Source organism: Lissotriton vulgaris, chromosome 1_1 (assembly GCF_964263255.1).
Source record: "Lissotriton vulgaris chromosome 1_1, aLisVul1.2, whole genome shotgun sequence".
NCBI lineage: Eukaryota > Metazoa > Chordata > Amphibia > Caudata > Salamandridae > Lissotriton > Lissotriton vulgaris.
In genome coordinates this window covers 368,798,943-368,824,678 of record NC_141685.1, presented here as the reverse complement: position 1 = coordinate 368,824,678, position 25,736 = coordinate 368,798,943, and positions in this window count along the sequence as shown.

The following is a 25,736-nucleotide window of genomic DNA, read 5'->3' as shown; positions in this document are numbered from 1 at the left end:
TATTTTTAGGGTTCAGGGTCAGTTTTCAGTTCTTGGGTAAAGGGGTATTTTTAGGGTTCAGGGTCAGGGTCAGTTTTCAGTTTTTGGGTAAAGGGGTATTTTTAGGGTTCAGGGTCAGTTTTCAGTTTTTGGGTAAAGGGGTATTTTTAGGGTTCAGGGTCAGTTTTCAGTTTTTGGGTAAAGGGATATTTTTAGGGTTCAGGGTCAGTTTTCAGTTTTTGGGTAAAGGGGTATTTTTAGGGTTCAGGGTCAATTTTCAGTTTTTGGGTAAAGGGGTATTTTTAGGGTTCAGGGTCAGTTTTCAGTTTTTGGGTAAAGGGGTATTTTTAGGGTTCAGGGTCAGTTTTGGGTTTTTGGGTAAAGGGGTATTTTTAGGGTTCAGGGTCAGTTTTCAATTCTTGGGTAAAGGGATATTTTTTGGGTTCAGGGTCAGTTTTCCCTACTGTTGCACCCACTGGAGTGGGAATAGTAATTTTAACCCCTACGCTATCCAACACTTTCCCTACTGTTGCACCCTCTGGAGTGGGAGTAGTAATTTTTACCCCTACGCTATCCGACACTTTCCCTACTGTTGCACCCTCTGGAGTGGGAATAGTAATTTTTACCCCTACGCTATCCAACACTTTCTCTACTGTTGCACCCTCTGAAGTGGGAATAGTAATTATTGTTAAGTAAGTATATATTATATATGATTTGTTAATATTATTTTTTTTATTAAATATGTATTATTATTTTTTTTTACCATTATTAAATATATTTAAATATGTTTAAGTAATTTATAAGTATTATTTACAGTATTTTTCATGTTATTTTAAACAAAAAAAAAACGATATATTTGACAACGATATTTTTAACATCGATATTATTTTTTCGATATTTTGGTACTTACCATGTTGTACATAGGGCGTCGATATTCTTGTAATCGATATAATTACGCCGATATTTGTGTAGGTCGAAATTCTGTCTGTCGAAATTCTGTCATAGATCCGGCTAGGATAGGCCTGGTGCGTCTGGAACCCCCTTCCATTGCCACGAAAGTGGCAAAAGAAAGACTGGCCACGAGTGGTGGAGGAGAGGCCCAAGGATCTGGCCGTAGCACGAGAGTCCTTGAACGTGACCTGGGACGATTCTGCCATTTCCCCAAAATGCGGGTTCCATCAAAGGGCATGTATATCAAATTGATGATGATGATGATGATGATGATTTAGCACTTATGTAGCACATACTGTCATCCTACGGGTATCCTGGCGCTTCCGACTGTAGAGGCTGACCAGAGTGGAAGAGAAGGTCGGGCCATAGTGTGTAGGAGGCGGAGATTAAGCTTTCGGGAAGAGCCAGGTTTTTAAGCTCTTTCGAAATTCTATCAAGTGTCCATTTGTCTGAGATTCAGGGAAAGTTTATTCCAAAGGCGGGCACCCACCACATTGAATGCCCTCCCTCCTGACCTGGCGAGTTTGAACCTGGAGACCGACAAAAGGCCGGCACTGAAGGAGCGAAGTTGCCTCTTGGGTTGGTCCCACATGAACTTTTCCTGCAAAGGGATTGGGCCCAGATTATGCACTGCTCTGAAAATCAGACATAGGAATTTAAACTGAACCCTTTCCCTAATGGGAAACCAATGCAGCTCTCTCAGGGCCAAGGTGGTGGATGAGCTTCGCGACCTATTGAGTGCTAATGCTGCTGCTGCAGATTGTACTCTCTGCAATCCCTGGATGATTTATTGTGGGGCACCCGAATACAGAGAGTTACAGTAGTCAAGTCTACTTAACACGGTGCTTCTTACCACCAATGGGCGTGACTCAGTTGGTAATAGTGGAAGTATTTTTCGGAACATACGTATTAAGGAGAAACATACATTAGTGGTCTTGTTTGCATGAGACTCCATCTGAAGGTTGTCATCAATCAAAACCCCCAGATTGCGTACCTTCTTAACCGGCGCTATTGGTCCCTCCTCAGGAGTGTATTTAAATTCACAAGGTAGGGGTTTGGGCATCCTCACAGAGGAGCAGTACAACACCTAGGTCTTTCCGCTATTAAATTGAAGGGAGTTTCTCCTGAGCCAGCCAGCCGTGCATTGCATGCACTGCTGGAAAGTATCCAGGGAGATCGCATGTTTACCTTCTAAGGAGAACGCCAGCTGAGTACCATCAGCATAGTTAACTAGGCTGACTCCAAAGGATTTGATAATAGGAAGCAGGGGCTGCAAATTTGCATTAAAGAGAATGGGACTGATCGCAGAACCCTGCGGCACCTTGTGTATTACCGGAGATTTGCTGGAGGAGAATGGTGCTAAGGATACTACCTGCTGTCTCCCCACCAGATAGGACTGGAGCCATTGCAGTGCTCGTGCCTTCACCCCTATCCTCCTGAGTCTCTCCACTAAGATGGAATGATTCACCGTATCGAATGCTGCCGACATATCGAGAAGCACTAAGGCAGTAGCATTCCCGTTGTCGGCTCCCATGCGCAGATTGTCCATCATTGTGACACGCGCCGTCTCGGTCCCGTGGCCTGGTCGAAACCCGAATTAGTCTCTATCAAGCAGGAGGTTATCCTCCAGAAAGCACGACAGTGTCCTACTGACTGCTTTCTCTAGGATTTTGACCGGGTAGGGCAGGAGAGAGATAGGCCTGAAGCTGGCCGTGGTGGATGGATCTAGGGTGGGTTTTTTGATCAGCGGAGTCACCACCGCCTGTTTCCAGCTTTCCGGGACAGTTCCTTCCACCAGTGATTGATTACAGATCTGTCTTAGCCACGGGAAGGTTTCTTAGTCAAAAGTCTTCCAAACTTTATGAGGGAGGGGGTCGAGAGGGGACCCCGACGTAACACTGTGCGCCAAGCAGTTAAAAACGTCATCAGTGAGTACCGGAAAGTTATCCAAGACTATTGGCTGAGGGAGGTCATCAGCCACCAGTTGTTCTAAATCATCTAGGCACTCATTATTGGGATTGAGTGTGTTAATAATTTTGGTAATTTTGTCCTGGAATGAGAGAGAGATGTCATCACATCATTTTTGTGATGCTTCAACCTTGTTATTTAGGCATGTGGGGGAAGAAAGGTCCTTAATAATTTAAAAAAGGGCTTTCACTCCATTCGGCCCGTGTATGATGGAGGCATAAAATTCAGCCTTTGTTTTAAGAATAAGTTCTTTATATTTCAATTGTATTGATCTCAGGTCTTTTTTATCTTCCTCAGTATATCCCCTTCTCCATTTTCTTTATGCCTTCTTGCGGAGTATACGCAGCTGTTTCAGATCTTCACTATGCCAGGGGGCCATGATTTTATTCCTGGTTTTTTACTTCTTTATTCGGATTATCTGGTCTAGAGTGTCTGTTATATGGCTGGTGTAGATCTTATAATTCTCTTCAGCCGTCACCATAGGTGAAAAATAATTCTCCTCCTTGAGAGGTAGAAGGGAACCAATCTTATCTAGTTTTGCCCATTCTCTACCGCTCCTATAGGCATTCTGCTGGCTATTTTTGGCCTTTGACCAGGGCCGCCTGACCTCAAACTGAATTAAATAGTGGTCGGTCCAAGGCTGGGGTAATATGTTTAATATCTTGGAGATGGCCTGATTGGAGAACAGTAGATCAAGAATGTGCTCCCCTTGATGGGTGGGCTGCTCCACTAACTGTAGGAGATTGAGGTTAGCACACGTATGTTTCAAATCTCTCAAGTGGCAACTGAAATTCCGATCCTCTGAAAGATTGAAGTCTTCCAGTATAATCATTTTAGTATGTGCCAGGGTTAAATTGGTGATAATATCTAGGAAATTTTGATATTGTGTGGTGCTGCCAGGAGACCTGTAACATAGCAGTCCTATAAGCAAGCTACCCCTGAATGTCTGCAACTAAAGCCCATCATTTCTATCCCGTCCACTTCATCTATTGGTCCGTTCGTAAAATTCAGCCCCTCCTTGAAAATTACTCCCACTCCTCCCCCTCTGCCTACGGTTCTTGGCTTGTGAAGGATTTTGTATCCGTTAGGACAAGCAAGCCCTATTTCCACCATCGACTCAGCAGTGGTCCATGTCTCTGTCAAGTACAGAGCGTCTAATCCCATGTCTTCGATCATACTTTAAACATCCACATGATGCTTAACAAGTGACCGGCTATTAATCAATCCACATATGAGGGGCCTTTCCACAGTTGGCTCATGAGCTATGGGGTATATAGTCTTGCTATTTAACTCACCGAGATTCATAAGTTGATCCCTGTCATAGACCAGGCACCCTTGGACTGGGCATCTACCAAGAAGCCTGTTGTACGGAGCCAGGCGTGGCGCCTCAAGCCTATCATTGTTGAAATTGATCTGCCCAGTGAAATGGTCATATCCAAAACACACTGTATAGCAAATTTTGCTGTATCTCTCCAGACCCTGACAGCTTGGGAATGCACAGCCCAGGCCTCTTCAGGGACTTGTGACAGCACCTGCGCAACTGTCTCACAAAGAGAATGGGAGAAACAGACCAATAAGCATTCAGGATTCACCGACCGCAATGCCAGACTGTAGGAAGAAAACATCTTCTCAAATTAGTCTAGTCTCTTGGACTTCCCCAAGTACCCCATACCAGTCCATAGTTTCCTCAGAGACATGCTGGTTCTCTAATGGATCTCCAGACTCCTCCCATTCCTCTCCTGAGCCCAGCTCATCCACAAAGTGCTCAGGCGATAGCATAGAGCCCCTGGTTTCTGTTGATTTCGGAATCAGTGTAGCTCAACGCCATTCCGACTCGGTGTCGTCAGGGATAAGGATGGAGCTTGCTCCACCGACTGGCGTTGGTGACTTCGCAAGCACCTACTCGGGTTGGCACGACCGGCATTGAACCGGATCTGGGATCAGATCCCTGAGGCCCCACCGGCGCAGCAGCCGAAGCCAACGGCATAGAACCCGATGGGGCCCCATCCAACGCCGCGTGGCCTGAGGGCTCACCAATGGGGTCGCTCCGCTCAAATACGAAGCGCATGGCCTCGTAAATTTTTTTAATTTGAGCGGGAGTCCCTCCGGCTCCCAAAGGGGCTCCCTAAATTGATTGCATGTGTTGGACTTGGCCCTTAGGGCAGGTTCACCCCTAGACTTTTTGCCTTATGTGTGACCCTCAGTCAGTGATTTTTGGGTCTCTGCGCACTTTCCCCTGAGGCCCAGAGTGAAAGTGCGTGCGTGTAGTATGGCTGGCCTGCCCTCCCATAGGAATGCATGGGGAATGTGTGTGTCCCTGGTAGTTCCTGATGCGTGGGGAGTGCAGGCTCGAGTTTAGTATGTGTAAACTCGTGAGAGTGAATGCTGCGAGATGGTGTCTGTGGCATGTATGTGTCTAGAAGGGAAGTGCTACTTCTGGACATTGAGATATGTGTGCAGTGAGGGTGCTGGAGCGTGATTGGCTGGAGCTGGCTGGCATGCCAGGCTCCAGGAAGTCTGGATGGGTCTGCCCGGTGGTGAGTGGGAGATTAGCATGAGTGATGTGTGGGAGGAGTGTACCTGTGTCCTGGATGGGCTGGGTTTTCCCCACACAATGCTGGCTCCGCCCCCCTGTGGTGTGTCTAACGACCCTAGCCTCCCCAGTGAATGAAATGGGTGGTTGGGCCATCAAGAGTGCTCCAGAACCAGCTGCGACTGGTTTCTCCCCCACCCTGCACCTTAGACAAAGGATTTGTTAGTATAAGAAGTGGAGAAGTGTGGCTCAGGGGTTTGAGGCGGCAGACCCGGAAGCTGAGATCGGCCCTGGACCAGGGTTCAATTCCCCGCCTCGGCGGGTCTTGGGCTCAAAAATTCCACGGACTCGATAATTCTCGCTCCGGTGCCTTCTCGACTCACGGGTTCACACTCTGCGACTCTGGGCAATAGCTTGCTTAATCTCCACAACGGCCCCTCGCGGCGGGATGCCTGGCTTTCACCTTGTGGATACCCTGCCAGGGTTATCTCACAGGGGAATACCAGGACGGGTTCCCTAAGCAAGCGCCGGGAAACCCTTTGTGGGTAGCTGTGCGCTATATAAGCTCAAATACATTTACATTTACATATAAGAAGGGGCTGTGTTCCCTTAGAAAATGTTCTGCTTTTGGATCCTGCCAGAGGGGGCTATTGCTGCTGCTGGGGCCAGGAGGACCGCCACTTGGGGTGTCTCCCTGCCTGGAGACCCAGTGTGCTGGCTCTGGCCCAGCCTTGCCCCCCTGCCTGCCTCCAGCCCCTGCTGGAGCCTTGTCCTGTCCTCCAGTGCTGGGGAGCACTGAGGACGCCTTGCCTGCAGCCTGAGAGCGCTGCTCTCTGCCCTTCAGCGCTGGGGAGCGCTGACATCCCTGCCTAGCGCTTGGAAGTGCTTGATTTTGCCCCTAGCGCTGTGAGCGCTGCATTTTGTCCTGGAGGCGCTTGGGAGCGCCTGCCCTTCGTTGCTAGCGCTGCTAGCGCTTGGTGTGCACAGCCGGTGCCCACCCGGCATCTGACTGCCATGTTTAGGCCCCTGACATTGGGACACAGGGACTGTCACCGGTGGTGACTTATCTGAGTTTTGCGCAACTGTGTGTTTTTGTTTACACCTCTGAATGGGTAGATTATTCATCATGTGTTCTCTTGTGCTACACCGCTGAACGTGTGTTGATGCGTCATGTGTTCCTTACACCGCTGAATGTGTTGTTGATACATCATGTGTTTTGTCCCCAGGTCTATACCCCTAAATGTATGGTGATATTTAGTTGGTTGTTCTTGCTAGTACAGGTGGTGCTAGTGAGGTTCTGGTTCCCTGCGAGACCTGTTCCTAAGGTGGTTAGGATTGCGTAGGGAGTACTTACCTGATTACCAGTAGTTACTTGTTTTGTGCTACAGTGATTTTCTGTCAGTTCTAAGTGATATTCCAAGGGCTTGATACGGAGCTTGCCCCCTGACCAGAGTCCCAGGACCAGTGGACTCTAATGTGCCTTCCCTGACAAATTGCTGGGACTTGTCTGATCTCCCTTGGGCCCCTGGGGCCTCACTGAAATGTGCCTCGCTCATTCCCCTCGGCAGCTCGTGCACGGCAGCCCGTCCAAGCCTCGAGCAGCACCGCTCTCCCCTGAGCCGCGCCGCTTCGCTGGGTCGCCTGCATCCTGCCTTCCCCTCCTCTTCTGAGCCGCACACATTGGTTGCCCCAGAGAAACGCTTGTACTTTGCCGGTGGCCCGCTCAAGCCTCGAGCCGCACCACTCTCCCCTGAGTCGTGCCGCTTCGCTGGGCCGCCCGCTCAAGTTTACTGAGGAGGTCACTCGCATTATCCCTGCAACCAGGTCGGGAGGTACTGTCCGTAGGCTCTATGTTCTAAGTTCTAGGCCTACAAGTATTGTATTGTGTTCTAAAAGTGCTGATTCCTGACAGTGGTCCAGGTGGCCCTGTCTTGTAAATATCCCTTGTAAATTCTGCCCGTGCCTGTTGGCACAGTGTAAAGTGTGTGTTTATCTAATGTGTTTTGGTGTAATACAAAGGCTATTTTTATATATAACCTTGTGTGGAGTTTCCTTTGTGGTGGGCCTTGGGTGTTGTTGCTGGGGTGCGTGCGCAAATACTTAACTCATATCGCCTCCAAGTTTAGCCTTGCTGCTCGCGCCACGTTACCTAGAGGGCGAGTAGGGGTTATCTTGGCGTGTAACTCCCTTGCTCTGACTTGGGAGTGGTGGTCTCTGACTGACTTTGGCGAAAGCCCTGGCCAGCCAGGGATCCCATTTCTAACAGCATGTAATTTAAGTGCACTCCATATTGGATTCTGGGGTACCCTTATAAGTCCCTAGTATATGGTATACTCTTTACCTAGGGTATAGGTACCCCAGTGGCCTTCCAGGGGCTGCAGCATGTATTATGCCACCCCTGAGAGACCATTCAAAATGACACCACAGGTCTGCTACTGCAGCCTGTGTAAGGTGGTGCATCCTTACTTGGATATAGGTTCACTATATCTACCTTATATAACTGCATATATAAACCTTTCAGTCACCCCTATGTCAAGCCTTATCAATCCTGAAGGCAGGGTGCTGAGTTTTATGTGAGAGGGTGCCCATGCATGAGCAGAGCCTCCCTGCAGCCTTGGGAACCTATTCTCCGGAGTTGTGTGTGATGCACCCAAAGTATGAGAATTCCCTTGACACAGAACTAAGCACAGGTTTGCTATACCAAACCTTACAGTATCACAAATACATACAACAAAAACATATTGAAAGTTAAAAAATCATTTATTTTGAATACATTTAAAAAACACAATTGTAGGGCTGACTAATCTAGATCCCTAGTCTTAAAATACAATTAAAACAATACACCCAATTGCGACCTGCACAATTAAAAACAGACAGAACAGGTACAACATGAAATTGTTGAGTACGAATTGTATATTCTGGCTCCGTTGTGGTTACACCAGTATTGTATCGCTACGACATCAGCATATCAAATTTGGTGTTGCAGACTTAAATTATACCAGTCGTTGCGTCAACGCGTTTCGGTGGGTTCTCCTTATAGTTACCACCTTTATCAAGACATATAATTATCTGTCATAACCAGGGGGTATAGGAAATCGCCCTGCAATAAATTCCATACAAACAATTAACTTCAGATTAATGCAGTACACTTTTTACTTATCAATAAGTCACAACATTTGCACGATTCATTGTTAACTCAGGAAACTCATGTTATGAAATTAAATTAAGATCCTATAATATAAGGAACATGTCTAACTTTTCCTAAAGTTAATCCTTACTACTGAGCAAGAAAAGATTAGATGGAAGAACAAGTTACTTACCTTCGGTAACGCTTTTTCTGGTAGATACAATATCTGCCTGTGGATTCCTCACCTTGTGAATATCCCCTTGCGTCAGCAACATTCGGAAATTCTTTTTGTAGCTTCGCGCCGACGTGGATCCGGACGTCACAGAGGCACGGCACCGCTCGCGACTCCGCTGACGTCACCGACGCCTATAACAGGCCCACGCCGGCGTGATGACATCAGTTCCGCCCTTTTTTCCATGCCTTCGAGGCACACGGACGGACCGATGACAGTAGACATATACACAGTATACGCAGTATAGAAATCAAGGTAACACACACAGTGTGAAGCAAATGCATTAAAACATTTGAAATAAACAACTCCTTGACAATAAAATAATACAATAAAGAAACTCTGGCATAGAAGAGTGGACAACGGGGAGGCGGGTGGGTCAGTGAGGAATCCACAGGCAGATATTGTATCTACCAGAAAAAGCGTTACCGAAGGTAAGTAACTTGTTCTTCTGATAGATACATCTGCCATGTGGATTCCTCACCTTCTGAATAGAGTCCCACAACAGTCCCCACTCCCGGAGGAGGGTGTCCACTCTTCTAGACCAAGAAATCCTGAAGGACAGAGCGCGCAAAATGACCGTCCCTCCTCACTTCGGAATCCAAGCAGTAATGCTTCGCGAAAGTGTGGAGGGAAGACCAAGTTGCCGCTCTACAAATATCCTCTACAGGCACACCTCTAGCCAATGCAGAGGTCGAAGACTTAGCTCTAGTAGAATGAGCCCTTATACCCTCTGGTGGTTCCTTACCGGCCAAAGAGTAGCAGATCTTAATGCAGAGGACGATCCATCTCGACAAAGTCCTCTTATGGACCGCTCTTCCTGTCTTGCAGCCAGCAAAGCCAATAAAGAGCTGGTCATCCAAGCGACAGTCTTTAGTCCTGTCCAAGTAAAAAGACACCGCCCTCTTGGGGTCAAGACGGTGCAATCTCTCCTCCTCCTTGGAAGGGTGTGGGGGAGGATAAAAGGTAGGGAGGGTAACAGATTGACCAAGGTGGAAAGGAGTTACCACCTTTGGCAGAAAAGCATCCCTGGTCCTAAGAACCATTCGATCAGCATGAATGGACAGGAATGGGGGCTTGGAACTAAGAGCTTGAAGCTCACGTACCCTCCTTGCCGAGGTTATTGCAACAAGGAAAACTGTTTTGAAAGTCAGGAGCCTCATAGGACATTTGTGAAGAGGCTCAAAAGGAGCACCCATTAAAAATGTCAAAACTAGATTCAAATCCCACTGAGGCACAATAAAAGGGATAGGAGGGAACTTATTAGTGAGGCCCTTCAAAAACCTCAAAACTATAGGAGATTTAAACAGAGAAGGCTGGTCAGGCAAACAGATAAACGCCGACAGCGCTGACAGATAACCCTTCACCGTGGCAACAGCAAGCCCCTGCTGTGCCAGAGAAAGGGCAAACTGGAGAACATCAGATAAATGGGCCCTCAAAGGGTCTACGGACTTCTCCCTGCACCAAACAACAAACTTAGACCACCTATAAGAATAGATGGACTTAGTGGAGTCACGCCTGGCTGACAAAATGGCATCCACCACATCGTGAGGGAGAGAAAAAGAAATCAGGTTGCCCCGTTCAATCTCCAGGCATGAATGTGTAATGTCTGGAGGTGGGGGTGTAGAACCTGCCCCTCCATCTGAGAGAGGAGATCTGCCCTGTGAGGGAGACGGAGCGGCGGGTGAGAGGGAGGTGGAGAAGGTCTGAGTACCACACCCTTCTTGGCCAATCCGGGGCAATCAATATGACTCGGGCCCGGTCTTGGCGAATTTTCCTCAGAACCCGAGGAATCAAAGGTATGGGAGGAAACGTGTAAAGGAGTTGCGAGCTCCAACTCAACTGAAACGCGTCCCCCAAGGCTCCTTGCATCGGATACTGGAGACTGCAGAATGACAGGCAGTGAGCATTCTCGTGAGTGGCGAACAGGTCCACCCGAGGAGTCCCCCACATCCGAAAGATGTCGTGAACTACCTCTGGATGGAGCCTCCACTCGTGATCGGCAGAGAACTGCCGACTGAGACTCTCTGCACGAACGTTCTGAACCCCGGCCAGATGATTTGCCATCAGACAAATCTGATGGTCCTGAACCCAGGACCAGAGACGCAGAGCCTCTCTGCAGAGACACTGCGACCCTACTCCTCCCTGCTTGTTGATGTACCACATCGCGGTCGTGTTGTCCGTCAGGACCTGAACAGACTGACGCGAAGGAAAGGGAGGAAGGCCTTGAGCGCCAGACGTATCGCCCGCAACTCTAGAAAGTTGAGATGAAGCAACCTTTCCTCTGGAGACCAAAGACCTTTGGCCTCCAGGTCCCCCAGATGAGCACCCCACCCGAGAGTGGACGCATCCGATATTACTGTGGCAACCGATGGAGGAATCTGAAAAGGCTTCCCTTGAGACAGATTGCCTTCCACGCTCCACCAAGACAGATCCGCTGCAGTTTCTCTGGAGATCTTCACCGACTCCCTAAGATCTCCGTTGTGCTGATACCACTGCCTGCGGAGGCACCACTGGAGCGCCCTCATATGCCAGCGTGCATGGTTGACCAACAGAATGCATGAAGCCATCAGACCGAGCAGGCGAAGGACCTTCAGGACTGGAACGACCGCTCCATTGTAAAACAAAGGAATCATCTCCTGTATGTCGCGAATTCTTTGAGGGGGAGGGAATGCACAACACACAGTAGTGTCCAGTACCGCACCTATGAACAGGTTGCTCTGTGAGGGCACCAGGTGAGACTTGGTTACATTTATCGAAAAACCCAACCTGTGCAACAACTGAGTTGTCACTTGCAGATGATGTAGGACCTTCTCCGGCGACTCCGCTTTGATCCGCCAGTCGTCTAGATACGGTAACACATGTATCCCCGTTCTCCTGCGATGAGCTGCCACCACTGCCATCACCTTGGTGAAGACTGGAGGCGCAGTAGTAAGACCAAACGGAAGCACCACAAACTGGTAGTGTTGTGACCCAACCGTAAAACGGAGATACTTTCTGTGCGACTTCAAGATGGGAATATGAAAATACGCATCCTGCAAGTCGATCGACACCATCCAGTCCTCTTCCAGCAGCGCTTGAAGAACCTGTGCAAGAGTGAGCATCTTGAACTTTTCCTGTTTCAGGTAAAGGTTCAAGATCCTGAGATCCAGGATTGGCCGAAGCCTGCCATCTTTCTTGGGGATCAGGAAATACCGGGAGTAGCACCCCTGACCCCTTTCCTGCTCTGGAACCACCTCTATCACACCTTTTCGGAACAGAGCCAGGACTTCTTCCTGCAGGAGAAGCAGGTGGTCCTCCGAACAATAACCCTGGCAAGGAGGGTAATTGGGAGGGAATTCCTGGAAAGGAAGTGCATACCCATTCTCTACAAGATTGAGAACCCAAAGATCCGATGTTATTAATTCCCAATCTTGTAGAAAATGAGTAAGCCGACCCCCCACTGGGCCCACATGATCCGGAATGGCGGATCTAGGGCTGCTTTGCTGCGTTGGCCGGGGTTGGGAAGGAGAGGAGGAGGAGGAGGAGGAAGATTGACGACCTCTAGGGCGGGATCTTTGCCTGCCCCTGTATGACTTGTACAGCGTATTTTGCTGCTGTTGAGGCTGCTGCTGGGATGGTCTGTAAGAACGAAAGGAAGATCTTCCAAACCCCCTAAAGCGTCTACCAGTAGTACCTCTGGACTGAAGACCCAAAGATTTTGCTGTGGCCCTACTGTCCTTAAAACGTTCCAAGGCAGCATCAGCCTTCTTGCCAAACAATCCTGAGCCATCAAAAGGCAAGTCCATCAAAACAGACTGGACGTCTGCAGAGAACTCCGATGATTTAAGCCAGGGAGCCCTCCTAGTGGACACAGAGGAGCCCATGACCCTTGCCACCGAATCAGCAGTGTCCAGACCACTCTGAATCACCTGTCTCGCAGCTGCTTGAGTGTCTGATACCACTTCCTGAAAATCCTTCCGGTCATCCTCAGGAATTTTTGGAATCAGCTGCTTGACAGAATCCATCAAGGCATGGATATACCTTCCCATCAGACACGTTGCATTGGTTGACTTTAACGCCATACTGGCTGATGAGAAAACCTTCTTGGCACTCTCATCTTGCTTTCTAGATTCTTTATCCCCAGGAACCTGTGGAAATGCACCAGCAGATTTCTTTGAGCAGGCTGCTTGCACCACAAAACTCTCAGGCAAGGGATGAGTTGATAAAAACGCAGGGTCCTCAGGTGCAACTCTGTATCTCCTCGCCACTGTTCTTGAAACTGCAGGAGCAGATAAAGGTTTCTTCCAAACCTCATAGATGGGCTCAGATAAGACCTTGTTGAAGGGTAACATAGGTTCAATAACTGACGAGGGTGAATGAAGAACCTCAGTTAAAATATTAGGTTTATAATCAGCAGTGGGCAGAGTAATATTCAATAGACTCGCTGCTTATTTTATAACGGTGTGATAAGGCAGCACATCCTTCGATGGTACATTTGACACTGAAGCCAATTCCCACTCAGGCGACAGTTCAAGCCCACTGGCCTCACACAAGTCTTCAAAAAGATCCTCAGAATCCTGTAACTCCCCTTCTTCAGTATCTGAATATTGATATCTTTCCTCTTCCAGAAGTCTCTGGGCCTTTCTCCGAGATCTTTCCTTCACAGCAGAAGCCAACGGGTTCGGAATCGACTCCGACGGGGTCGGTGCCGGCATCGAACCCGAAGTCGGATGAGGCTTTTCAATACGAGGTCGGGCAGAATCCTGCCTCGGAGTCGTAGGCATCGGCGTCGATGAGACTGGCGTCGACGGAGTCGGCGTCGTGCGCTTCGGCGTCGACGACACCGGTGGTGTCGGAAAATGCCGATGCGGTGGTATAGCCGGCATAAAAGGCATGAAGGGCGCAGGGGCGTAAGCCTGGGGAATACCCAAGTTGAATGCCATAGGACCCGTGGGACCAACAGGTGCACCAGACGGGAACATTGCCCTAGAATAGACACCAAACATGGCGTTCAAGAACTGAGAAGGATCCTGACCTGGAGCTGGAAATTCAGGATATGGATCTCTGGGTCGTTCCTGAGGAGGTGGAGTCGAAACGACGTCGACCTCTTCACCGAGTCCAGGAACCGGGGTCGACGAACCCGCAGGCATCGGAACCTCGACTTCACCAGCCCCCTGCTCCTCACCTTCATCCTCCTGACCAGAAGGATTGTATGGAACCGGAGAATGGACCTGCTTCTGAGATTCGGGTGAATCCGGATGTGAAGCCTCACCAACAGAGTTATGTTCCGACTCTGAAACCTCCACTTCCTTACTCAGAAGTTTGACCTGGGACTTCGGTCTTGAACTAGAGTCCTTTCCGGAGTGATGACGTGACTCATGGCTCCTCTTCTTATGTTTCTTCCTCGAAGACTTCGAAGTGTGAGCCGATGACGACTCCGAGCGTGACCTCGAACGAGACCTCGACCTCGATCTCGACCTCGACCGACGAGTTCGAGACTTCGAAGACTTCTTAACTTTCTTATTTTTAAGTTTTGCCACAAGGAGTTTTGTCTCTCTTTCTCTTAGCGCCTTTGGAGTCATCTTCTTGCAGCAAGGACAGTCCTCGACGTCATGGTCGGAACTTAAACACCAAGCACAGCATTCATGAGGATCGGTGATAGACATAGTCTTGCCACATTCGCCGCAAGCCTTAAAACCAGTTTTCTTCGACGACATTTCGAAGAATATAAAGATAGACACAATAATAGGATAATAGTAACAAAGTTACTGAAAAGCTACAGTACGATCCCTGAAAACCGTTAGCGTCGACGACGCGGAAACAAGGGAACTGATGTCATCACGCCGGCGTGGGCCTGTTATAGGCGTCGGTGACGTCAGCGGAGTCGCGAGCGGTGCCGTGCCTCTGTGATGTCCGGATCCACGTCGGCGTGAAGCTACAAAAAGATTTTCCGAATGTTGCTGACGCAAGGGGATATTCACAAGGTGAGGAACCCACACGGCAGATGTATCTATCAGAAAGGCCTATCTGACAGTAACTTGTTGCTTTCATGTTACACATCTTAAAAATGTCAATCAGTTTGTTACCACAAGAGATTGATCTATTACATATATTTCTTCCAACTTTCACATGGCATGGTGAAACAGATACAGCAGTATTAAAGCAGGACCCTATATATAGAGGTGTTAGCAGTTCATTTATAACAAAACTACACACTGGAACCTTAAAAATGGGCAAACTTATATTAGAGGAATGTGAGGGGCTAATAGACCTAGCCCAATTGCTAATTGCCATGGAGCACCCAGATTTCATAGTGGTTCGCCTGTTTAGGAGGGTTGTAATAGTACCTGCTTACCCTAGATTCCTGATGAGGATCACTTATTATGGTTAAAAATCTGTTCCTGATCCAGAAGTGGACTTCAACTGGGGACATGATAAATTGCTGTTGCCAGTTGTCTATCCTGCAGTACCAGGGTTATTAGGTTAATACAATAATAGAATACGCATTGTTGTTTGTAGTCTATCGAATAAAGGTCAATGCCTACCTCTTTTGCTTTGTACGACTTTTGTTTATCCCACTTCATATAAGTATCCAAAGTTAGATTGGTAATAATAAAAATCTTTTGGTTTGTTTGTTTCTAGGCCATAAATGACTAGAAAAAAGGAAAGAAGAATAGAGTAAAGTGAAATATGCTTATTCATACTATTATAAATGTATAGTAACCATATATGCGAGGGTACATACATTTATAGAAAGGTATACCATTAGCGGTATCCGTGCAGTCCCTGCTTCTTGCATTTGTCAAGGGAGTTAGTTGCTTGTAGTAAATGCCTCTTTCTTGGCCTTTTAAAAGACTACCTTAAAATGGATGGAAACAAGCGTCATTATATTAATTGAGAAAGTCCTGTGCATTCGTTTAAATTCTCTAATGGAGTCAGGACAGGGCAGTGTTACTCGCTCACCTGATAGGTAGAACGTAGTTCCACTGTCGGTAAATGCCTTTTTCTTGGCCTTTTAAAAGACTACCTTAAAAAGGATGGAAACAGGCGTCATTGTTTTCATGGAGACGGTCCTATACGTTCGTTTAAGTTCTCTAAGTTCTCGAATGGCGTGGGGACAGGGCCATGTTGCTCGCTCACCTGGTCGGTAGCACGTAGTTCCGCTGTCTGTGGGGATCCGCGTCGTATGCAGGAACACTCCGCATTCCTCTCAGTTAAAAGGCAGCTGAATCGTTCGTGATTGGTCAATGCAGAAGTGCTATGCACCAATCGCGTGAGGGCTATTCGAAGTCGGGTATGCTAATTAGAGTCTTGAACGACTTCGAGGCTCATTGGATCTTATTATCCAATCAGGTCACCTATATGTATATGGAAACCGGGTTTACTATCTGGTCCGCCACAATGGTGCCGTCAGCGGTGTGGCAACCGGAGGGCTGCGCACTAAGTCTGAAATAATGGGAAAAACCCAAAGACCAGTATTAACTAAGCAAATACCTGTGGTCCAATCAACCCTCAGTGTTTATAATCGTTTTCATTAAAGGGGAAATGCGGAAATCGCCCGGGAAAACACACCTCGCAAGTGCTCGGCTCACCACTGTGAAACGTGCCTACTTGACTGCAGGAACCAGCATCTGGACTGTGTGCAATCAGGGCGGTGAATTTCAAGAATAAACGGATGCAATAACGAAACGCGAAAGCCGTTCCCTGTGTAGTCTTTACTGCCGTCAGATGACAGAACCGTATATTGTTATCTATGTCCCGGATCGAATGTGAATGAACGTAGGCATATTATATTGACGTGTGTGATGACTGTTGTAGTATATAAGCCCAAGATGTTTACAGATAATGAAAATTGTGGAAAGTGCCTGACTACAATTCTTATATAGAGAACTCGTATAAGATGAGTCTAAATCATAGTAGGGACAGATGAGGTTAGTTGCAGAAGTGTCTAAGAAACATAAGAGACATAATCCATTGTAAAGGAGGGGTATATCTTAATTAAATAGTGGGGAGAATATAGTCCTATCGCCAAATGGTGGACAGAGAGGTTTCTATAGACATTTTGTCCAGTCTTCCCTTGTATTTAATCCTTGGTAAATGGTGTTTAAGTGGCAGAAGTACCACTGTTCCTTTGCCTTTCTAGTTTTGTCAGTATCACCCCCTCTCTTGTTGATTCTAATTTTTTCTAAAATGAACCATCTTAAATCCTCGCATGTGTGGTTAAACGCTTGAAAGTGTTCAGTCAATGGGGCATTGAGTTTGTTAGTCCGTATTGCTGATTTATGTTCTAGCACGCGGGTACGTAACTCCCTACTCGATTCTCCAACGTAGCCCAAATTGCAGGGGCATAGGAGCAAGTATACCACATTTTGGCTTCGGCAGTTGTTAAAGGTGGTGGGAGTTAATTTCTTGCCATTATGTTCTAGATTTTTTCCGGTAATACAATGGGGACATATAGAACATGTTCCACATTTGTAGTTGCCGGACGCAACGGCCCCAGTTAGGGTTAGTTGAATATCTTTAATAGGCTTGTAAGTGTGAACAAGACTATTCCTGATTGTCTTGTTTCTGCGGAAAGAGAAGAGGGGTTTATTTAACTGCTTGTCCATGTTAAAATTGAGAATTTTCCAGTTTCTATTGACAATGTTTTTAATTTGATTGCTGACATGCGAGTATTGTGTCACAAAGACTATTCTGTCTAAGGTCGCGTCCTGTCTCTTATTAGTTTTATTCTGATCTAGCAGACTATCTCTATCGTAAAAACCTGCACGTTTAAGTGCAAGTCTCTATATCAGAATAGAAGTCAGGCACTTTCCACAATTTTCATTATCTGTAAACATCTCGGGCTTATATACTACAACAGTCATCACACACGTCAATATAATATGCCTACGTTCATTCACATTAGATCCGAACATAGATAACAATATACGGTTCTGTCATCTGACGGCAGTAAAGACTACACGGGGAACGGCTTTCGCGTTTCGTTATTGCATCCGTTTATTCTTGAAATTCGCCGCCCTGAGAGCACGCAGTACAGATGCTGGTTCCTGCAGTCAAGTAGGCACGTTACACAGTGGTGAGCCGTGCACTTGCGAGGTGTGTTTTCCCGGGGGATTTCCGCATTTCCCCTTTAATGAAAACGATTATAAACACTGAGGGTTGATTGGACCACGGGTATTTGCTTAGTTAATACTGGTCTTTGGGTTTTTCCCATTATTTCAGACTTAGTGCGCAGCCCTCCGGTTGCCGCACCGCGGACCGAACCATTGTGGCAGACCAGATAGTGAACCCGGTTTCCATATACATATAGGTGACCTGATTGGATAATAAGATCCAATGAGCCTCGAAGTCGTTCAAGACTCTAATTAGCATACCCCGACTTCGAATTGCCCTCACGCGATTGGTGCATAGCACTTCTCCATTGACCAATCACAAACGATTCGGCTGCCTTTTAACTAGACAGACCCCCCAGGATATAGCGGCATGGAATAGCAAATTTAGCGGCACAAAAATGGAAATTTAGCGGCACAAATATGGAAATTTAGCAGCAATTTTGCGGCATTTTATGTGGCCATTTTTCATACAACAAACACAGATATCTTAGTTCTTTTAGTTATTTAACAACGTGAAGCTATGTATATTTGGTTTCTTTACAATGTAGACACTTTGGGGCAGATTTACAAGCCCCTTGCGCTGCTTTTTTGCGCTTGGTGCCACTGTACCTGCTGCACTTATGATGGCTATACCTATCGCCCCTTTTATTAGTAAGCACGTTAAATAGTACAGTGTATTTTGAACACAACCTGATATCCCACCGGATGCCCGTTCCATCCATCTACCCACCCTTTCTTCATCCATCCATCCTTCCCCTCATCATCCATCCATCCTTCCCCTCATCATCCATCCATCCTTTCACCCACCCCCTCATCATCCATCCATTCCCTCATCATCCATCCATCCATCCACCCTTCCCCTCATCATCCATCCTTTCACCCACCCCCTCATCAAACATCCATCCATCCATCCCCTCATCATCCATCCATCCATCCTTCCCCTCATCATCCATCCTTCCCCTCATCATCCATCCATCCTTTCAACCACCCATCCATCCATCCATCCTTCCCCTCTATCCATCCCCTCATCCATCCATCCTTCCTCTCATCCATCCTTCCCTTCATCCATCCATCCTTCCCCTCATCCATCCTTCCTTTCATCCATCATCCATCCTTCCCCTCATCCATCTTTCCCCTCATCCATCATCCAGCTATTCTTCCACCCATACATCCAGCTATTTAAATTTTCTCTCCATCCTTCCCCTCTCATCAATCCATCCATCCTCTCTCATTATCCATTTATTCAATCTTTCATTCATCCATTCAACCCATATCCTGGAGTACAGAAAGGTGCCATTGCTTGTTTGCCTTCTATGGCCTGTAGTCCTTTTTTTAAATCGGAAAATTGATACTCTGCTAATCTTTAATCTATAGAATAAAACCATGATTTCATAGTATGCTCATAGAGAGCCCAGTGGTTCAAAAGGTGGTCCCATAAGTCTGGTTAAAACAATAGCGATAGGTATAGCCATCATTAGTGCAGCAGGTACAGTGGCACCAAGCGCAAAAAAGCAGCCCAAGGGACTTGTAAATCTGCCCCAAAGTGTCTACATTGTAAAGAAACCAAATATACATAGCTTCACGTTGTTAAATAACTAAAAAAACTAAGATATCTGTGTTTGTTGTAGGAAAAATGGCCACATAAAATGCCGCAAAATTGCTGCTAAATTTCCATATTTGTGCCGCTAAATTTCCATTTTTGTGCCGCTAAATTTGCTATTCCATGCCGCTATATCCTGGGGGGTCTGTTTAAGGAGAAGCTTGCTACGATCCAATGCTAAAAATCGTACATGGATGGAGCACTTAGTGCAACATATTTAAAGCAAGGTCAGACATTTTGCTAATACAATTCACATTAGAGTAGAAGTGCAAGCACATAGACAGTTCCGGGTGTGCATGCTGCAGATAATCTCTCAGCAATGCAAGATTCGAGTTAAAAAAAATATATTAACAGATTTAAGGTAGCGTGTCTTTTGTTTTCAATTTAAATTGTTCTCCGTTTCTTTCCCAAATTGACTTGCTGACTGTGTTTAAATTTGCCAGGTCAGTAAATGAGCCTTCTCACAGGCCTAAGACTCGAAGTTCCTATTCCTGTCACTGCAAACCCTTTCACATTACACTCGAAGGAGAACTGCTCTGTCCGATTCCTGCTCCATCCTCTGTGACAACAACCCATCCCCCCCTCCCCTCCTGTTGATGTGCAAGGTGAGGGCTCCCATTGTCATTCTTGTGGGCCAGGAAGAGGTGCGAACGAGCGCAGTCCCGGGCAGCTCTGAATGACAAAGAGCCTAGACCTTCACACTGCCAGCTGCAGCCGAGCTGCTTTAACCCTCTGACCCCAGTGTCTGTAGATCATCTACAGGTGTGGGGCAACCGGTGCATGTCTTTGGATAAAGCAGACCCCCCAGGATATAGCCAAAAATGCCGCGATTTTTACAAATATGCCGATTTCGCAGGCATTTTTGTAAAAATCGCGGCATTTTTAAAAAAGTGCCGATTTCGCGGCAAATCGCGAAATCGCGATATCCTGGAGGGTCTGACTAGAGGAATACGGAGTGTTCCTGCATACGACGCGGACCCCCACAGACAGCGGAACAACGTGCTACCGACCAGGTGAGCGAGCAACATGGCCCTGTCCCCACCCCATTAGAGAACTTCGAGAACTTAAACGAACGTATAGGACCGTCTCCATTAATACAATGACGCCTGTTTCCATCCTTTTTAAGGTAGTCTTTTAAAAGGCCAAGAAAGAGGCATTTACCGACAGTGGAACTACGTGCTGCCTATCAGGTGAGCGAGTAACACTGCCCTGTCCTGACTCCATTAGAGAATTTAAACGAACGTGTAACAACAAAGAATGTACAGAGTTCCCCAAAAAGGATATTAGCTAAATTAACCCATTAAAACCTCTCTCTTGGATGTGTGATAGAGCAGGGAAAGTGGAAGTCCCTTATCGGAATCAAGGATGCCTCACACAAGTCAAAGGCTGGATGACTGCTGTCACCCCACCCGATGATTGTCCAGTGTCATCATTGGCTATCCTGCTCCTTCGGCAGGCTGGCGATGCAATGCCCGTCAGGCAGCACCAAAGTGCTGCACTTTAGCGGAGATCTTTTATTCCTTTAGCCAGTGAGTGCATGTGTGTGAGGGACCTAAGGAGTGCAATGAGTGAGCGTGAGTGAGGTTAAAAAAGGTCAGTAGAGTCCAACTGGGGAACCTTTAATAGTATGGCTCACTGCCTTATTAAAAACCGTGAAAGGTTGAGGGGTATTAAGGCGTGACGGTAAGGATAATCAGGCCTTAGTCAACCCTCAGTCCGGGTCTGGTCGACATGTTTCTTGCCTCTAAGGCAATTCTTCAGGACCAATTGCTCATAAGATTGCTCATGAATTCCTCAAAAGCTTTTGAGGAGTACCACATCTATCCTCCTGAACAGAACCCCTTCCGAGACAACCTCACACTCTGGCGTCGATACATTGATGACATTTTAATTTTCTGGAAGGGTGATCGGGCCGGCTGTGAGGCTTTCTGTCTATGGATTAACCAACAGAACCCCTTTCTGAGGTTTACGGGTACTATCTCTGAGAAATCCATACCGTTCCTAGACCTCACAATCCAACTGGGTACATCGACTATTACTACCACTCTGTACAAAAAGAAAACAGACAGAAACAGTCTGCTCCTTTACAACAGTCACCATACGAGAGCATTGAGGGAGAACTTACCCTTCGGACAGTTTCTCCGAATTCGGAGAAACTGTAGCTCTGTCCAGGACTATAAACATGAAGCAAGTATACTCCAACACAAGCTGCAAGACAGGGGCTATCCTACTCGGCTACTCAAGACATCATACAAACGAGCACTTAACAATAACAGAGAGTCCTTACTTGAAGTCCAGACTAAGCAAAAGGAGGATGTAATCACATGTGTTACGTCCTACACCAAACATTCCACATTTATCAAAAAGATTGTGAATTCACATTGGGGGATTCTCAACACAGCGGGCTTGGAGCTTCCTCGCCCGCGGTTCGCATTCAAGAGGACGGCGAATCTGAAAGATACCCTAATTCACACTCGCCCTAAGAAATCTAGTACACGACCAGTCAACACCTTGTGGGACCTTCCACCGGTCACTGGACACTACCGCTGTGGATCATGTGTAGTCTGCCCTCAAACAATCCAAGGCAAAACCATTGAGCTGCCCAGGAACTTCATCTGGACGATCAATAGACACACTAATTGTAACAGCTCACGTTGCATCTATGTATTGACATGCCCGTGCAAGATGGTCTATATTGGAATGACGATGCGCCCTGTAAAACTATGAATCATGGAGCACAATAGCAACATTCGCTGCCATAAGACCCACACCAAACTATATGAGCACTGCAGACAACAAAATCATGTGGCTGAGACCTTGAAGTGGACTGTACTGGAATGCCACCCCACAATAAACCAACAGGCACTCTTCAAAATCGAACAAAGATGGGTCCATCGCTTACATACTGATGAATCTGGCCTTAATGATGCGGTGCCCTGGACTATGCTGACCAGATAGTACATCTCTTGAGTCTTTGACTCTCCCCATGGAAGGCATCAATTATAATCCACAAGTACCTGGCTCCCAGACCCCTTCCTTCAGACCAGCGCCCAATAATAATTATTAGGCATTATTTACGCTGTCATTCTTTGATTTCCTTTACCTAATTAAAGAATACCTAGTTAACATCACCATTGTTGCACTCAGTACCAAACCCGTTCCAAGATGGCGGCCACGGTTTAGAGACGACATCCAGAAGGACATCTTTGCTTTTGATGCCCTAGCATGCCCCGTCTCCTAACAACGCCTCCGGGACACGCCCCCCACGGCGCCCGCGCGATCGGCTATGTTTTTGCGGCGGTGAAGCAGTCCGTTGCAACCGGCGATCCTGCGGCATTTCCTCCGTGGGCGGGGTAGGTGACACACGCCTTGCCAGAAGCTTGCAGGTAAGGTGGGCTGATCTTACACGATCGCCCCGTCCCTACACGGACTGAAGCAATTTTTAGAGGTAAGCTCCTTCGCCCCGTATTGTCCTGATGAGCGGTCCGCTTGCTTCGTTTCCTCAGGTACAGACCTCACAGCACTGGCCCCACCAGGTCAGCCGGTCAGACTTCCTACCAGGGACCACGGGTAAGCACCATGGTTCCGCTATTACCCTCATGCTTGTGACCCACCTCCCTCCTGGTGCGTTTCACCTGCAAACGAGATCACTGCACAAGCATGATTGATGCCTTCCAGTACAAAACTAGATGTTTAAGTGGTGCCTTTAAATGAAAGTTTATTCTTATTGAAGGTGTGTAAACACATACCTACAACACGTGCATGACACACATGTGTCACCCAGTTTGGTGTGGCACATTTCTGAGTTGTGATCATACTTAATGCTTGCCAGTACGCGAATTACCATGTTGGTAAGACATTTCTCCACTTCACTGTAATTGTAATTACACTCCCTTATATCCTCTCTGACACAAGTGTGATAACTCCACAGGGGTTGGGAACCCCTACAATACACAATGACTTGCATGCTATTGCCACATGCAACAGTATCTTGAGCTAATGAACGCATCATTGATGGTACCCTTTTTTTGTTTCCTTCTCTAGTCCCAGGGAGGGCCTCAATGAAGGGTTAATTCTACGACACCCCACAGGTCGTATATTTCCTTAACTTTTTTGAGGAATTCATGAGCAATCTTATGAGCAATTGGTCCTGAAGAATTGCCTTAGAGGCAAGAAACATGTCGACCAGACCCGGACTGAGGGTTGACTAAGGCCTGATTATCCTTACCGTCACGCCTTAATACCCCTCAACCTTTCACGGTTTTTAATAAGGCAGTGAGCCATACTATTAAAGGTTCCCCAGTTGGACTCTACTGACCTTTTTTAACCTCACTCACGCTCACTCATTGCACTCCTTAGGTCCCTCACACACATGCACTCACTGGCTAAAGGAATAAAAGATCTCCGCTAAAGTGCAGCACTTTGGTGCTGCCCGACGGGCATTGCATCGCCAGCCTGCCGAAGGAGCAGGATAGCCAATGATGACACTGGACAATCATCGGGTGGGGTGACAGCAGTCATCCAGCCTTTGACTTGTGTGAGGCATCCTTGATTCCGATAAGGGACTTCCACTTTCCCTGCTCTATCACACATCCAAGAGAGAGGTTTTAATGGGTTAATTTAGCCAATATCCTTTTTGGGGAACTCTGTACATTCTTTGTTGTTACACGTTATAGGACACGTACGTTGGACCCCGTTAAAAATTGTCCACCCCTTGTTCCCCCCCTTTTGTTACAATTTAAACGAACGCACAGGACTTTCTCAATTAATATAATGACGCTTGTTTCCATCCATTTTAAGGTAGTCTTTTAAAAGGCCAAGAAAGAGGCATTTACTACAAGCAACTAACTCCCTTGACAAATGCAAGAAGCAGGGACTGCACGGATACCGCTGATGGTATACCTTTCTATAAATGTATGTACCCTCGCATATATGGTTACTATACATTTATAATAGTAGGAATAAGCATATTTCGCTTTACTCTATTCTTCTTTCCTTTTTTCTAGTCATTTATGGCCTAGAAACAAACAAACCAAAAGATTTTTACTATTACCAATCTAACTTTGGATACTTATATGAAGTGGGATAAACAAAAGTCGTACAAAGCAAAACAGGTAGGCATTGATCTTTATTCGATAGACTACAAACAACAATGCGTATTCTATTATTGTATTAACCTAATAACCCTGGTACTGCAGGATAGACAACTGGCAACAGCAATTTATCAAGTCCCCAGTTGAAGTCCACGTCTGGATCAGGAACAGATTTTTAACCATAATAAGTGATCCTCATCAGGAATCTAGGGTAAGCAGGTACTATTACAACCCTCTTAAACAGGCGAACCACTATGAAATCTGGGTGCTCCATGGCAATTAGCAATTGGGCTAGGTCGATTAGCCCCTCACATTCCTCTAATATAAGTTCACCCATTTTTAAGGTTCCAGCGTGTAGTTTTGTTATAAATGAACTGCTAACACCTCTATATATAGGGTCCTTCTTTAATACTGCTGTATCTGTTTCACCATGCCATGTGAAAGTTGGAAGAAATATATGTAATAGATCAATGTCTTGTGGTAACAAACAGATTGACATTTTTAAGATGTGTAACATGAAAGCAACAAGTTACTGTCAGATATGCCTTTCCATCTAATCTTTTCTTGCTGAGTAGTAAGGATTAACTGTAGGAAAAGTTAGACATGTTCCTTATATTATAGGATCTTAATTTAATTTCATAACATGAGTGTCCTGAGTTAACAATGAATCGTGCAAATGTTGTGACTTATTGATAAGTAAAAAGTGTACTGCATTAATCTGAAGTTAATTGTTTGTATGGAATTTATTGCAGGGCGATTTCATATACCCCCTGGTTGTGACAGATAATTTTATGTCTTGATAAAGGTGGTAACTATAAGGAGAACCCACCGAAACGCGACAACGCAACGACTGGTATAATTCAAGTTTCCAACACCAAAGTTGATATGCTGATGTCGTAGCGATACAATACTGGTGTAACCACAACGGAGCCAGAATATACAATTCGTACTCAACAATTTCATGTTGTACCTGTTCTGTCTGTTTTCAATTGTGCAGGTCGCAATTGGGTTTATTGTTTTAATTGTATTTTAAGACTAGGGATCTAGATTAGTCAGCCCTATAATTGTGTTTTTCAAATTTATTCAAAATAAATTAATTTTTTACTTTCAATATGTTTTTGTTGTATGTATTTGTGATACTGTAAGGTTTGGTATAGC